Source organism: Tachypleus tridentatus, chromosome 8, assembly GCF_004210375.1.
Source record: "Tachypleus tridentatus isolate NWPU-2018 chromosome 8, ASM421037v1, whole genome shotgun sequence".
Taxonomy (NCBI): domain Eukaryota; kingdom Metazoa; phylum Arthropoda; class Merostomata; order Xiphosura; family Limulidae; genus Tachypleus; species Tachypleus tridentatus.
In genome coordinates, this window is record NC_134832.1 from 61,675,488 (window position 1) to 61,691,195 (window position 15,708).

General features: G+C 32.5%; 1 protein-coding gene across 3 annotated transcripts in view; it reads left to right on the top strand.

Annotated features, from left to right (window-relative positions):
* The first annotated feature begins 2,910 nt into the window (after window positions 1–2,910).
* LOC143222495 (talin-1-like) overlaps window positions 2,911–15,708 on the top strand; it is a 106,844-nt gene continuing 94,046 nt past the window's right edge. The window contains exon 1 of one of the 3 annotated variants that reach the window (XM_076449098.1): window positions 2,911–3,395. The gene's annotated coding sequence lies outside the window, so the exon portion shown is untranslated. Of the gene's footprint in view, window positions 3,396–3,599; window positions 3,735–15,708 lie in introns of those variants that run through there. The other 2 variants (XM_076449100.1, XM_076449099.1) reach the window with 2 other exon arrangements.

Consider the following 15,708-nt stretch of genomic DNA (forward strand, 5'->3'; position numbering starts at 1 on the left):
GGAGATATTGATAAATTGGATAAGATGAAGTTATCTCTTGTAATCTTACTACAGATGGTAAAATATATTTCATTTCCACTTACAGCTAAATTGTTTGCGGTTTCGGAAACTACTTTTTCAAAGAGTTCCAAAATATTTTTCTCATTTCCAGAAATGATTTATGTAAACAATGGCCAAACTCAATGAAGAATCTACTAATGGTAAACCACAGGTCTGCCTGTCGAAAACACTAAATCTTTTTCGTTGTTTGTTAAATATTATATGACAATCCTTTTTATTTCAGTGTTTCTTGTTGTTGTGGTGTTATTGGTAACAAGGTCTTAGAATAAATAGAAGTTTTGAGTTGTATTTATAATATTTTTAAAATTAATTTTCAATCTTAACTAACTTTAAATGATATCATCGATATTATTAATCATAATATGAATTATACAATTCATTTAAATCACATTTTAATTAATTCTAAAAATACCTCCATTGGCTCAGCGATAAATCTGTAGACTTTTGAAGCTAAAATTCAGGTTTCGATACTTTTGCCTAACCAAAACCAAACCTAATTTTAAAAATCCTGATATTTTCTCTCCTGTAGTTACTGATAGAACTAGGTGGCACTAGGCTTGTTGAACGAAAATTATGATAAACGAAAATAAAAAATGTCAGTTTTGGCGCTATTCGCCGGTTTTCGACTTTGGCGTTTTCTGAATAGCTGAAATGCAGCATATACACCAGAGATACAGCAAGTATGTCAGCGAACTCTTCATATCTAGTTTCTGATGGCCTGTAGAGAAGAAATTTCAGTTGACTTTGCATTATTTTAATACAAGAATCCGTGCCATCCCTACATGGAGAGTTCTAATGCATTATACTACAGTTACGATGGCATTTCAGTACGTGTTTGTTTTTTTAGGCTAAGTTTTCGCACTATATATTTTCATCTAAGTATTCCATTACTTTTCTTTGCCAACATGTAACAAATTCAGATATTTTAGTTCTTAAGATATGTGTTTGCTTTTAAATCATTCTGTTAAACAAGAAGGTTTTATTTTCAACCTATAAACCACAGATCTGTTTTAGACAAGCTTAAAATCGTAACCAGTTTCTTTGCCTATATGACTGCAATATAAGTCAAACTTTTAATAAAACTGAATGTAGTTCAATAGCATTAACGGTTAAAGATAAAATGGTAGCAATATAAACTTCAGTTCAGGTGCTCTGTATGATTTATCTTGTAACTTGGGTAAACATTGTTTGTTTACAGATACATATCTGTTTGTCAACTTGCCAATCGCTTGATCTCAAATCACTGTAAATCTCTAAGGGATACTACAATATAATCCGGAGGGATTCTAATCCAATTTACCTCAGTCGTTCCTAAACTGAGGTCCGCGAAACAGAGCCAGGAAAGCCTCAGTATATGTACAAACATTATTTGTAAAATTTTCCTGACATTTAACAGGGAAGTACTTTCAGCGATAATTACATTTATTTGAATAAACATAATTAAACTAAATAATGCCTATTGTGCTCGACTTTTTGTTTTCTCTCCAAAGAACAAGCTCCAACAAAAGTGACAGTTCACAGCCAAAATGTATGAGATTTGGGGGAGGGGGGCTTGTTTAGGAAGCTCGACTTTACTTTCTCTGTTTTCTAATCTTTGACGAGTTTTTAATATCTCTTCAGTTTTCCTCCGCCTACAAATAATGACGTACAGCTATCCTCACGAGGCAAAGGAAATAAATGCCGAACCTGAAACGGGTAACTTTACTAGTCATAACAATTTTCTCAACTTTAATGTAGAGTATATAACACGCATTCACACTATACTCTACTTTTTAACTAAAAAATAAACCACTAGATGGCAATGTCTATTAATGATACTTAACGATGAGTATTATTAGAAATGACTTTAATTATAACAAGCACCCCCAATGCCACAGTGGTATGGCTGCACTAAAAACCGGGTTTCGATACACGTGGTTGGAGCTTTCTGCCTAATACCAAACAACAGTATAACAAACATTTTTCTTGTATAAGTTAGGAGGTTTACAGACTGATTTCATTTCACGTCTTTCAGTCAGATTTATATTATCGAAATTATACGTTTACAATTCGTTAATAAACTATATAGATTAACTAAATTTAATTGTTGATTTGAAAATAGTGTCTTTTCTTACTAATGATACCTGGCATAGCCTGCTGGTTAAGGTGCTCGACTCCCACCCTGTGTGTTCGAATCCCTATCATACTCGTCCTTATATACATCACTTCATACTATCAAGGTGAAGAAAGTGTAACACAAAGTTGAGAAAGTATTACTTTTTTACGTCAGGGTTTAATTGTAGTCTTGGTTTAGACTTTATTTATATTCATTTATGTTTCTATTTCATTCGGAGAACCCACCGCTTAAAACTAACTACAAACTGTGAATGGAAGTTTTGGGTATAGAACGTTGGGGGTTTGAGCACCCATATTTTCTAGTTTTATTTAATATCTGAGGTAAATATGAGAGACAGTGTACCCCTACTATCGTGTTCGCCTATATAGACTTCTGTAACTTGGTGCTGTTTAGCTCTTATACATTGTAGTTTTTAAGTTCTGTTGTATTTTATATGCGATGTCACTTGCTTTTGACCTAGTTGTCTTAAAACTTTGAATATAACTTTACAGTTATTAGTCAACTAGCAATTGAGTTGTTACATGAAGGATATTAACATATAATTTTTTGAAGTGATGTAACTTAATGTTTAATCTTCACAATGTTGATTGAAGGCGAACACCATGACAAAATTATTGAGAATGAATAAATTAAGCAGTTATTTACTGATGTTTTTCTTAAGACTGCTTACAATAGCAGTAACGTATGACGTAACTTGACTAGCAATATCAAACCAGCAGCTAATGCGATTGGATTACTTGGTGTGTTCTTTATGGTTTAGGCACCGGAAAACAACCTGATTTCCAGAGTGTAAAGGGGATTCCTACATGAATCAAACGATAAAATTTACTTGCAGAATTAATTTGTAAAATGAGCAAATGGAAGCTGTGTTCAGGAAAAGTAGGACATTGTATATAATTTGAAAGTGATTGCCTTATATGGCAAACATGTCAGATGGGCGTTGGTGTCGGATGTATGTAAAGATGATGAAGCCAGAATCGAATTTCCTGTCACTTTATCATTTGTTTATAACCGCTTCCAAAAATTGCGAATATTTTTTTAAAGAACAGGCTGACTGTTGAGGAAATCGTGAATAATAAAGGAGAACCAGTCGTTATTTTTTACCATTTATACGAACCTTTATCTGGTGCGGCTCGTAAATATTTATCATTTAAACGCTATAGTGACGTCACGTTGCACGCCATTTTGCAGGTTTGAGGGTGTGCCGTCAAAACACATGGTAAGTATACATTCAAAATTTGTTCGTATGAATTAAACTTCTTTATCGCGTATCATTGAACTTTGAAAAGTAGTTCAAGGTGTACTAAAACAGTTTTAGTAATAATAGTTTATGTTAAAAAATTATATATCGAATAATAGTTAGATATATGTACTGTCTTCAATTTGAATAGTACTAGTAATGACAAAACTTGGCTGTTGTAAAGTATTTTGCAATCAGCTGCAATTGAAACCAGAGTGATTGAAACAATATTCTGAGTTACGTCACTAACGTTGGTAGTTTTGAGTTTGACGAGCACGAAGTAATTGTGATTTCATAAACGATATCGTGTAACTAACTGTAAGTACGAAGTATCATTTGACATGTTACCGAATGAGTTATATAAAGCTAAAGTTGTTTATAATTATAACTTTACAATGAAATTTACCCCTAAAGTAAATTGTAAACACTGAGTGAACTTTGCAATGTACTTAGTAACATATGAACTCTGATAATAATTAATTAAGTTAGTTGTACGTAGTGGCTGTTATCATAGATTTATAATGACAGTTTGGGTTTATCGATACAATCGTTATATAATAAATAATTAATGAAGTTATCAATAGTATAAAGAGTTTTATTATTAGTAGTAAAGTATCGGTATGAATCTACTACTGCTAGTGGTATGCTATTAATGTGTCAGTGCTAACTTTCAACGTTAAGTGTAAATGTATATACTGTAGAATGGTGTAGTACACTTGAAGTACTGATGTCGTAACGAGTACTACTTTACTAGTAGTAGCAGTAGTAGTACAAGTACTATCTAGAGACTTTGACAACTTTTAAAGAGTAAATCCTATCTAGTGCCGTGGATGTTTGTGTTATAATTTATAGAACTGTCACTATATCAAGCGGTTTCACGTTTTGAAATCATCAACTGATTAAAATTATTAATACGACTATTAGGTACTTCCAGAAGTTTTAATAATGTTCTGCTTTCAGTGTAAGATTTGTAGTAGACTAAACTTGTATGTTGGTAAACTTACTTAACCATACTGGTTATTAGAATAAGTAAAAACTGTTTCTTTGAAAAGTTCTAGTGCTTTCTCCTAAGCACTATTTATAAAATTACATGTTAATTGATAATTGTAATGGAGTTGTGAAATGAATTGACAAAAGGTTGAGTTTTAAAGTTAACTGTGTCTTGGATAGTTTATGCTAGAACATTGGCTTTGGGTTAAGAGAAGTTAGCCCAGCGTGAGTTTAAAGCCTGATTGAGAAGTTACTTTAATCTGTGATGTTCTATAGTTAAAAAATTCTAGTGTTCAAGTTCTTTACCATTCTTTACTGTATATGCAGTATAATATTACCAGTGTAATGTAATAAATAGATAACATCTGTATTGAAAACTTGAAAAAAACCAGATCATCTTGAAAGAGTAGGGTTTACTTAGCTGTTGTTAACCTTATACATAACTTATGGTAATAGGAGCTATAACACATGGTTAACAACTTTTACTGTACAGACCTTGTTCAACTAGATGACACCTGTTCCAATATTCTGTGTTGAATTACTCCTAAAACAAAATAGCTCTAAAACAGCAAGCTAATATTTTTTATCCTGGAATGGGTAGAATTGACAGGGAAATACTTCATTAGTAAACAGTATTAATAAGTTCAAACCAGTGTTAGCTAAATACTTAGAACGAAACTAAAAATGAACCTTACCTTTAATGTAGCTAACTAAATCTATTTTTGTATCATTTCTGTGTATTAAAATTAGACAACATGTTTCATTAAGTGGGCACTCTTGCTGTTGACAGTATTGTCAGCTGTAAACCCAATAATATCTCGAGAGGTTCTGCCAGTTTAGGAGATTCAGGTTAGTTCTAAATACAAAGTTTAAGCTAGTACTGCAAAATAACTTTGTTGTAAAAGCATAATATTAAACAGCAAATGAAAATAAAAAGTATTTTCATTCACTGTAATACTAGCTAGTATAAGGAATATTATTAATGAAACAAAATGGAATATTTTACTTAAGAAACACAGAAACAAGATCTCTCATCTTGAACCATTGTTGCTATATTTTTGGAACCTTGCTCTGACATTGTATTTTCCCAAATAAAACTTGGGATAGTACTTCAAGTATATAATGCCAAAGACTATTCTAAGTGTAACAGTTACACCAATATCTATTTGTTTAACATCTTTTGGATTAGTAGCACTAACTTTCCCATGACACAAGTAAAAAGCAATGTTTATGAAAACACAGTATAATAAATAAAGTCAAATCATAGCTGATATGGTCATTATAACATAATAATGAAAAATGTAATCAGAATAGAAAAACTTGCTAAACTTGATATGTGGTTTGTCTATAAAATTTTACCACCAGTCTGATTTAACTGTTCCCTGATTCAAATACTGTAGGAAGTAGTGAATAGAGCTCAAGCTGTTGAAAAGTTCATACAGGATAGATTAGCAGAAATATGAAAGCTTTACAAGCACTGTAAATAGAAAGACAAAGTGTGAAAATCAATCTAGTAATACCGATCAGTATTCAATAACATACAGTGCAGTAATGGAACCTGCTACATTACACAAGTTTTTGAGAAACCAAAGGTGGAGTTATCTTTAATGTAGACAAGTAAATCATTTCCATTTGATATTCAAGTAGTAATTGTACATTCTTAACTAAACTGACTATGCATGTTGTACAATATGTTACTGGTATGTAATTAACAAAGAGTAACAGTTGCTGTTATCTTTTGAATGGTTGTAGGGAGTATGAACAATTATAGCCTGTAATGTTTTAATTAGATCATTACTAAAGTGACAGATGAATTAATTTACAAATAAGTTACTATTATTGAGAGAAAATAAGTTAATTTTTTAAATAAGGATGCTGAAAGTTTGAAGAATGTAAATAAAACCTAATTTTATGAATATTTAATAGTTTGTGAAGCTGTTAGTAAGGTTTTAAATTGACATTTCTTATACTTTTAATTAATAGTTTAGTATACAGAGAAGCAACAATACAAGTACTACTAGTGCAACAGTTTCATATATTTTGGAAAATATTACTTGTATGTAAAAGAAAGTGTATTACCCAAATATGCACAGGTTCAGTCTGTTGGACTGACCACAGTTCCAAGTTTACTGTGTATGTGCACAAAATGATGTAAGGATTTAGTAAAATGTGCAAGTCTAAAAGAAGTATGAATTACAAATGTGTTTGTACTCAAGACTGTGAATATTAATACGAGCCTGACTTACACTATGTCTGGTCAAAGTGCAAGGTGATGTTCATGTGAAAAATATAAATTGTGTTGCATTTTGTATAGTTTCCATATTGTCTTTGCATAACCTATAGAGTCTTCTAAATGTATTTTATACATTTTTTTTAAATATTCCTGTATATTTATTGTATCTGGCATTTACATTCTTCAACAATGAACTGTCATTAAATCATTAATGTAGTTAAATGAATAGCTGATAGCACAATGTAAGAGGTCTTGGATTCTGCAGTTTGACCCCACATGTGTATGTAGGGTTAAATTGCAATGACATTCTCAACTTGCCTACAGCTGTTAATACTAGTAAACTGCACATTTTTGTTTACACATGAACATTTTACACTTGAAGGTTTGCTGATATTACATGTATACAATTTAATATACAGCTGTTATTGTCAAACAGAGAAATTTTTGATCTATGGACAACAATAAATGGTTTGGTCCTATAGGGACAAAAAAAAACAAACTTAAACATACCCATAATATGTCAGGAAAATTTTATTCCTCTTTGAAATTCTTACAAAATATTGGGATTCATTATTGATAAGGGCAGTGCATTTCATAAGTTAGTCACCCTGTTAGAAAAATAAAACTTTTTTAACTGGAACCTAAACTTTTTCTTTCTAATCTATCCCATATCACCCTCAGACTGTAGGATAAAGAAATCCAATGCATACATCTTATTTATTCCCATATAATCTTGTAGGCTTTGATAACATCAGATCATATCCTTTTCTTAAGTGAAACTAAGTTAGATCTTAATATATCTTTGAAAGATTTTTCCATCCCTGTAATAATCATGGTAGCCCTTCTGTTAAATGTTCTTCCTCAAATAAGCAGATCAAAGTTGTATATAGTATTCCAAGTAAGGCCTAACTAGTGATTTATACAGCAAGATAATTACCTCTTTTGACTTGTGGTGAAAAGGAAACAAGGTAACACTTGTTAAGTTAAAATTATTTTATATACAAATTTGAAAAAAATTTTGGACAGCATCCTTTCATTTGATTTCAGTAAGAACAAAATGTCTTGTAGAAGAGATAAGGTATATTAACCAGTTAAAATGATGAACCAAAAAAGGAGGATATATGATTTGAGGATATATTCTCAAGCTAAAATAAAAGAATAAAAGATGTGGTAAAAAACATAACTAGTTGAGCAATGTTAGACTTTGTATGGTGTTTTGAGTCCATTTTACTTCCCCATATACATAGTAACTTAAGTGTGTGAACATAGTATGTCTCAAATAATGCATTATATTTCTACATCACTCATTTGTTTTTTTTCACTTTAACACACACATATACAGTATTAGGTATTCTTTCCATGTATACTTGGTTATTGTATTAACTTTACTATTGGCAAAAAAAAGTACTGCTCTGATGGCTTTAAGTGATTTATCTACCTGTTTTTTTAGTAACACTACTGAGTTGGTTCTCATTTAAATTAAGTGTGTTTCAAGTGTTACCATACTTCAGATGCATTACCTTGCTCCTTTATTTTCTAATAGCAATGCTTCTGAATTCTCCCACAGCTGAGAGTATGAAGTCTGATTAGGCATATGTGGAAACTGTTATTAGTTATGTAAAACAATCTACACAGTAGTGATGTCTTTATTATACATAGGAATGTTCAAACATGTACATCTCCCATAAGAAATGCCAAAAACATAATTTTGTTTTAACTAAATGTTCGTGGGGTTGGTACATTGAAGAAGTAATATTGAGTATAATACTGAATTTATAGTGTATCTTTGTGAAATGTGGTCAACTTTTAGTTAACAGTAAAAGTCTATTGTACACTAAAAATTCGTTTTCACTAAAGTTTTTTGTACCTGAGAGATGTTTTTAAAATGCTTATTTGATCTGATAAGTCAGTACAAGATGGTATACACAGTAAAATTACTTTTGTTCTCTATATTTTGCAGTTTGTGTTTTTGTAATGTCTAGAACCTTTTAAAGTACATACGGTTTTTAGGATCCATGTATATTGTATCTGGTATTTCTTATTTGATGTTTAAATTTGTTTACATTAATTGTAGAAGGCAAGCTATATAACTAAATATTTTATTTTTCAAATTAATAAATTAGATTTATATTGTATACTTCTGGTAGAGTTCTGGATATTATCATGTTGAGTAAATTTATTTTACAATAATCAGTAGTGAAAACTTGCCAAAACAAAAGATTTGGTGAAATAATTTTCAGTGTAAAGTATATAGGAAGGGCAATAGTAATTAGTGGAATTAATTGGAAATTACAAAATGAACATAATTTCTGTATCTTTTATGTAACTCATGCAATTAGGAATTTCTATTCAAAAGATTTGGTATACAAGTAGTTTACAAGTGTTTAAAAGCAAATGGAGTCCATGTTATTTCTTATGGTTATTTTGCAGTTAAGAAAAACTACTGAATATAAGAACTTTGTGCAGATATTATTTCTAAATTTTATAATTCCTGCATCTCTTTTTCAAGTGTTTGATTGAAATGTCACTTTACAAACATATGCTTGACATTAGTTTTAATGGGGTGTTTCCTAGTAGGAAATGAAATCCATATCTGTACATGTTTTAGTGTTTGATCAACATAACACTTGTGTTCTTAAAAAACAAGAAAAAAAGGCTTCACCTTTTAAGGTTTTAGGAAATATATGATGGAAAACCATGATTTTTTTTCTTATTTACTCTAATATAAGTTTGTGTTAATTAATCAGTGATATTTAATTAACAGTTGTCTGTGTTTATGGACATTAATAAGTGAGAAAACCTAGAATTCCACCACTATAAATGTACATGCATATGGTAATGCTGTCTGGAAACTGTTTTATGTATCAAGCACACATGTCACTATAGCTTTAACTGCAACTCTGAATGAAAAAACAACAACTTTGGTATGGGTAACTCGCAAACTTTAGTAGCAACAATAAATTATTTTTTCTCACAATATTTGTGCTAACAAGTGGAAATTTAGAGAGGTACACCCCCACCCTACCTTTGCTGTGCCCCTATCTTTAACTAAACCATCATTTTTTAGTTTTGTACAAGTATAAAGGGCAGTAATAATATAATAATTTTTATGGATAATGTGAGTTATTATATTAGTACCAAGTAATATTTATCTTGTGAATTCACAGCTCTAGGCCTACTAATTTATGTATGAACTTTATTTAAGGGATTTTGCAGGTGTGTAAAGTAATTACACTTTAGACATTATTACAGTTGTTAGAGCAACTTCTTTGAGTTTTATGTAATTGTGTATCACAGTTCAGTCTACCAAGGAGATAGTTTTATAAAGATATTTGAACCATTGCCTTATTTAGTATAAATTTGTGTTGGTTTTATAGTGGTATATTAAGTAATTGTAGCTAAGTTTCTGTTTGTTGTATTATCCCATAAGTGATAACACCATTTGCAGTTTTAAATTGTTGTATGCTGATATGTCACCTTATAACAAGAACCATATTCCATTAGTTTAGTTTTTGTTTAAGTTCTCAACTGCATGTACTGCAAAATCATGCATGAAGTTGTGAAATTTATTTAAATGTTTTTTTCATAATATGAACATTTGTCACTAGACATAGTTGCTAACCCTTATTAGTTTAGTGCATGCAGATTGCATTTATCATTATTAATTTTTAACTGAGTTGAAGTTTTTAAGCAAATGTGTTTGAGCATACTACAACTCTATGAAATGAACGTATAATATGTACATTCAATCTGTCATGAGTTTTAGTTATCCCTTCCCTGATGGTTTAGGGGTAAGCTTTGGAAATCATAACATTAAAGTTTGGGATTTGGGTCCTGTAAGGGGTCCAGCTTAAGTATTCCATTTTGTGGCTTTGTGCATGACAATCAAAATGTGCTTTGATCATTTGTTTAAATAATGAACATAAATTCTAAAAATAATTTCTTTTTCAGCTGCAAATTAATTTCTACTACGTAAATGCACTTTCATTATCATTCTTAAAGCTTTATGGCAAAGAACGAACTTAAGATTTAAAATGTCACAAAATTAAAATCAATTTTGAATAGTGATCTATAACATATATAAGACTTGTTGTATTTTGCTATTTTTGGAGCATTCAAGTGTGATATCTTTGTAATTAAATTTTCTATATTTCATTCCTACCACAAGTAGACTGCCTTTTCTTAAGAAGAAATTTTAAAAAATATTCATTTGATTTGGATCTGGCATGGTCTGGTGACTTAGGACATGATCACCTCGTGACCTGCGAGTCATGGGATCCAAACATGGCACCAAATATGCTTTTTTGTCTGTGTGAATGTAACAATGTAACAGCTAGTCTTATCATTCGTGAGTAAAAGAGTAACCCAATGGTTGGCGATGGGTGCTGTAATGCTTATTGTTTTCCTGTGTTGTTGGAAGCTCGAAAAAAGGGAAGGCGGCAAATAACCTTTATATCTTTTGTCACACAAACAACCATCAGGTTCGTGTTCATATTTTAAGATTTGTTATCAGTCTTCTCAGTGTTTTTATAAATAAGAGGGAATCATGAAATCTGTGGCACCTTGAAATTATTTAGGCAGGATTAGAGAAAATTAATGAAACCTTGGGATTGATCAAATACATCAGTTGAAAGGGTTTGATTTACTGTTCTCAAAACTGTAATTATATCTATAATTGGTGAAATCACTGAGTTTTGAGCAAAAGTTTAATTAAAATAACAACAAACAAGTAAACTTCAGAGCCATTCTATGGGTTGCAGATAAAAAAAAAAGTTTCACAAGTTGCTTTGGAATTGAACAAAATTTTTAAAATTTGTCCACTTTATACAATGGTTCAGTAAAATCTAGATAGATTCGCTATTTTGGTTAACTTGAAATGTTTAGATAACGAAAAACTTTCAAATTTAAATAAAAAAATTGTTGGGGTATTTGTAATTAACATAAAACTCATAGACGAGATTCGTTTGTGGATATGAATAAGAGAACACTAGAATGTAAGTCTCCCCCTCCTTTATTAATTCCATCTACTGGCTGTGTGGCTTCAGGAAATAGTTTTACTAAGGGTTTTTTTTTCTTTGAAGACACCAAACCGGTACAAAAAAATTAAAAATGGAGGGAGAAATAGTCTGACATTCATATCTGTACACACACACACATTAAATATAACGTAAATTTGTAAATTATAACTAATTTTAAACTGGTTTATATACAGGGTTTTAGGAATAGATAAAATAATGTTACACCTAAGCACATATTGCTTAAGGTATCGTTTGCTCATAATTGGTTCCCATGTGTGTATATAGCTGTAGAAAACAGAGGTGAGTGATCTTATCTCAATATTTCCGGTTTTGTTTTTGCAATGCTGCAGCTGTACTGGTGTGATTTTATTAATCCACATTTGTTACTTCCCTGTAACTACTGCTGCTTTACGTTTTCCTTCTGTAAGGGTGCTGAAAAAAGTATTTTCATAAAGTACTTGCCAGTGTTTATTACTCTAAAATAATATTTCAAATATATATTTATTCTGCTAAAAGAAGAGAGAGAGAAAAAAAGAGGAACTAGTGAAAACACGCTACTCCCCCACCGTTAGATCAGCGGTAAGTTTACAGAATTACAACGCCAAAATTCGGGGTTCGATTTCCGGCAACGGGCAGAGTGCAGTTTTTTGTTGTTGTTTTTTTATTTCGCGCAAAGCTACACGAGGGGTATCTGCGCTAGTCGTCCCTAATTTTGCAGTGTAAGACTACAGGGAAGGCAGCTACTCATCACCACCCACCGCCAACTCTTGGGCTACTGTTTTACTAACGAATAGTGGGATTGACTGTAATACTATAATGCCCCCACGTCTAAAAGGGCGAGCATGTTTGGTGTGACGGGGATTGGAACCTGCGACCCTCAGATTACGAGTCAAGCTCCTTAACCACCTGGCCATGCAAAGTGCAGTTAATCCATTATCTAGCTATTTATTAAGAGACCAACAAAAACTCAAGTGGTAGATTTACTGTCGTCGGCATTATTGTTTTTCTTTTCTGATGTGGGAGAATTTCCCACGATATTAGAATTTAAAATGATTTGAGTCAGTGAATAGTTTATTTACAGTAGACATGTTGACTCCTTAACAAGATCTTTGCATTTGTGAGAAAGCGTAGTTCTAGAAGGTGTTGGTTAGCATTTGATAAATATGTATTACTAATGTTTATTGAAACATTGTGTTGTATACCTTCGGAGGCTAAGTCTAGTTGTGTCGGTGATAATCTGTTTACACAAAGATCGAATCGTTTATTAGCTAAGCGATAATTTTGAAAGCTTCTAAAATGCTAGTAAAGTCTGTTCAAGATGTGCTAATATACCCGGTCGAGCTCTGTAATTACAGCATAAATGTAATTAATTTTATGCTTCGGGAACGTTTGCTCTCATTATCACTCATTTAAGAGCATCTGGGTCGTTTTTTAAGCCTTGTGTTCGACGGTGACATGCTCCAGCTACTGTTAGAAGGTAGGCATGGTAAAATGGCGCTCAGTTACTATGACAGAAAACCAACCTCTGGTATCATCTTTATATATATATATATATATTTATATCCTATCCACTTCCTTTTATGGTTATTAGGAATATCAACAGTAACGAATTAAAAACGTCGCCCCGACTGCTGTATTAAATCAAGTGCATACAGCAGCCCCGGGCGACGTTTCCAAGTTAGGTTTAAGAAGTACGTGCTTTTCGAGAAAAAAACACCACTCATTAACACGTGTTATATGAAATATTTCCCTACTACGGACGTTACAAAGCCCCAGGTACTTCGTTTTATGTCCGTATGTTCTCGTGTCATATACACCACTCAAGAAAACCTTTTGTGTGTCAAATCTACACGTGTTGAACCAATTTCACCAAACTAGAACGACAGTCGAAACTGTAACGCCTGACGCTTAACAAATCAAACCTGGCACATGACCCAGTGCTATACTAGTTGACCAAATAAGACATATTGGAATTTTTAAAGAATCCAAACGTGGCACGCACCGTAATACGACACCAGTTATCCAAATAAGGTTTAGGGGAAAGTTACCTTCACGAGGTTTGAAGCAAATATTGTAGTCAGAAGTGTGGTCAGTAAAGTGATGGTTACAAAATCATGTAGATTTATGTTTTTGTTATCTTGAAGTTTAAACTTACGTACACACAGGTGTGATATGTGGTTCAGCCATTGTTTAAAGTCATGTGACCTTGGTGCACAAATCAGCTTAAAGTCCTGAATTCTGGAGGGTTATCTACCCTTGAAAACCAACAGATAAAAATGTGTAGATATGCGCTTCAGTGTAGATATGCTTTCCATAGTCTTAGTAGATTCTGGGTTATTGATTGCAAATCAGACTTGTCAAAGTGGCATTTCAGATTTGTTGTTTGCCTACGTCACCTCTGTCCGTGATGCCTCTCGTTTGCAATTGAATCACGTCTCTGTGCTGGTTTATTGACAACCTGAAGCCTATTCGAATCGCTATTTATACATAAAGCGCAAAAACTAGATATGGTGTTGAACCCGTAGAGTATTAAAATCCAGTCTATACTTTACAATAATGAGAACAATCGCCCTACAGATGTTTTTATTTTTAGTAATTTGTCCATATCACACCAGGGGTTTATAAAGTTATTTCAGGTCCTTTATCTGCACAAGAAAAAAAGTATATATATAACCTAAGGCTAATGTGATTTTTATCACAAGTGTTAGGGCTAAAATATGCTCTCGTTAAAAAACAAACAACAACAAACCAAATAGGTGGTTAGAGCGCTTGCCTCGCAATTTGAGGGTCGCGGCTTTAAATTCCTGTCCGGGAAACATGCTCGCTCTTTCAGCCGTGGGGGCGTTATAACGCACGGTTAATCCCAATATTCGTTGTTAAAGGAGTAGCCTAACAATTAGCTGTGGGAGGTGGTGATTAGCTGCCTTCTCTCTTGTCTTTCACAACTAAATTTGTGATGGTTAACATTGATAACCTTCGTACAGCTTTGTGCGAAATTCAAAACAAAACAATTCCAAATAATATACAACTATTATCACATTTATAGTTCGATTCGACATTTATAATTAATGTGATTGTGATAATTTTAATGAGTCATTTACCGGAAAAAAAGACACGGAAGAAAAGTGATAAACTGAAAATATACATAATACGAGACGTCATACAAAAAGGAACAGTGATTAAATATGAAACTGTTTGTGTACACGTGAATATATGTGTTTGTAAAGTACATGTTACATAAATTACCAGTCACCTTGTATTACTGTCTGATAAGTTGTTTTTATTTCTAAAACTGGATGTTCTGTGCTCGTGGGAGTAACGGTCACGTTATTTTTAGCGATCAACATCAAAGTGGTATGATATGCATTGTGAAAGTTGCGTTTGAAACCACAGAACACGTGTCTCACTTCCATTGCTTTAAGTATCTCCAAGAACTTTTAGATTCAAAACGTCCTCGCATCTAAATACTCAGTTATTATCTAATGAAATCAATAAGTCCGATCCGTTGCAGTTGCAGATAGTAAAGGTAACTGAACAGAAAAAGACGTTCACAAGTTGAAAACGTTATGTATTTATTTAACGCATTTTTTTAGTGCACAGTTTGACATTGAAATGGTAGAGAATATATTTGTTTTCGATTTTTACGTGTGAGCCTTGTATATAAGAGCGGTGCCCTTGTTAGTGAGCTCACTAACAGTACTTTGTTGTTATTTGCTAATCGAATCTAAATGTTTAATAATAAACTGTATTTCAGGCGTTTACGATTGTTGGCCCATAACGTCAAGGCCGAATGTGTCCGGGTGATTAGGGCGTTTGACCCGCAATCCGAGTGTCGCGGGTTCGAATCCTTGTCTCACCAAACATTGTTTTTAGCCATGGGAGCGATATTATATGACGGTCAATTCCAATAATCATTGGCAAAAGAGTAGCCCCAGAGTTGGCGGCGGGCGATGTTGACTAGTTGCCTTCTACTCTTTCACTGTTAAATTTAGCACGGCTAGCGCAGATAGCCCTCATGTATCTTTGCGCGAAATTCCAAACAAATCATTAC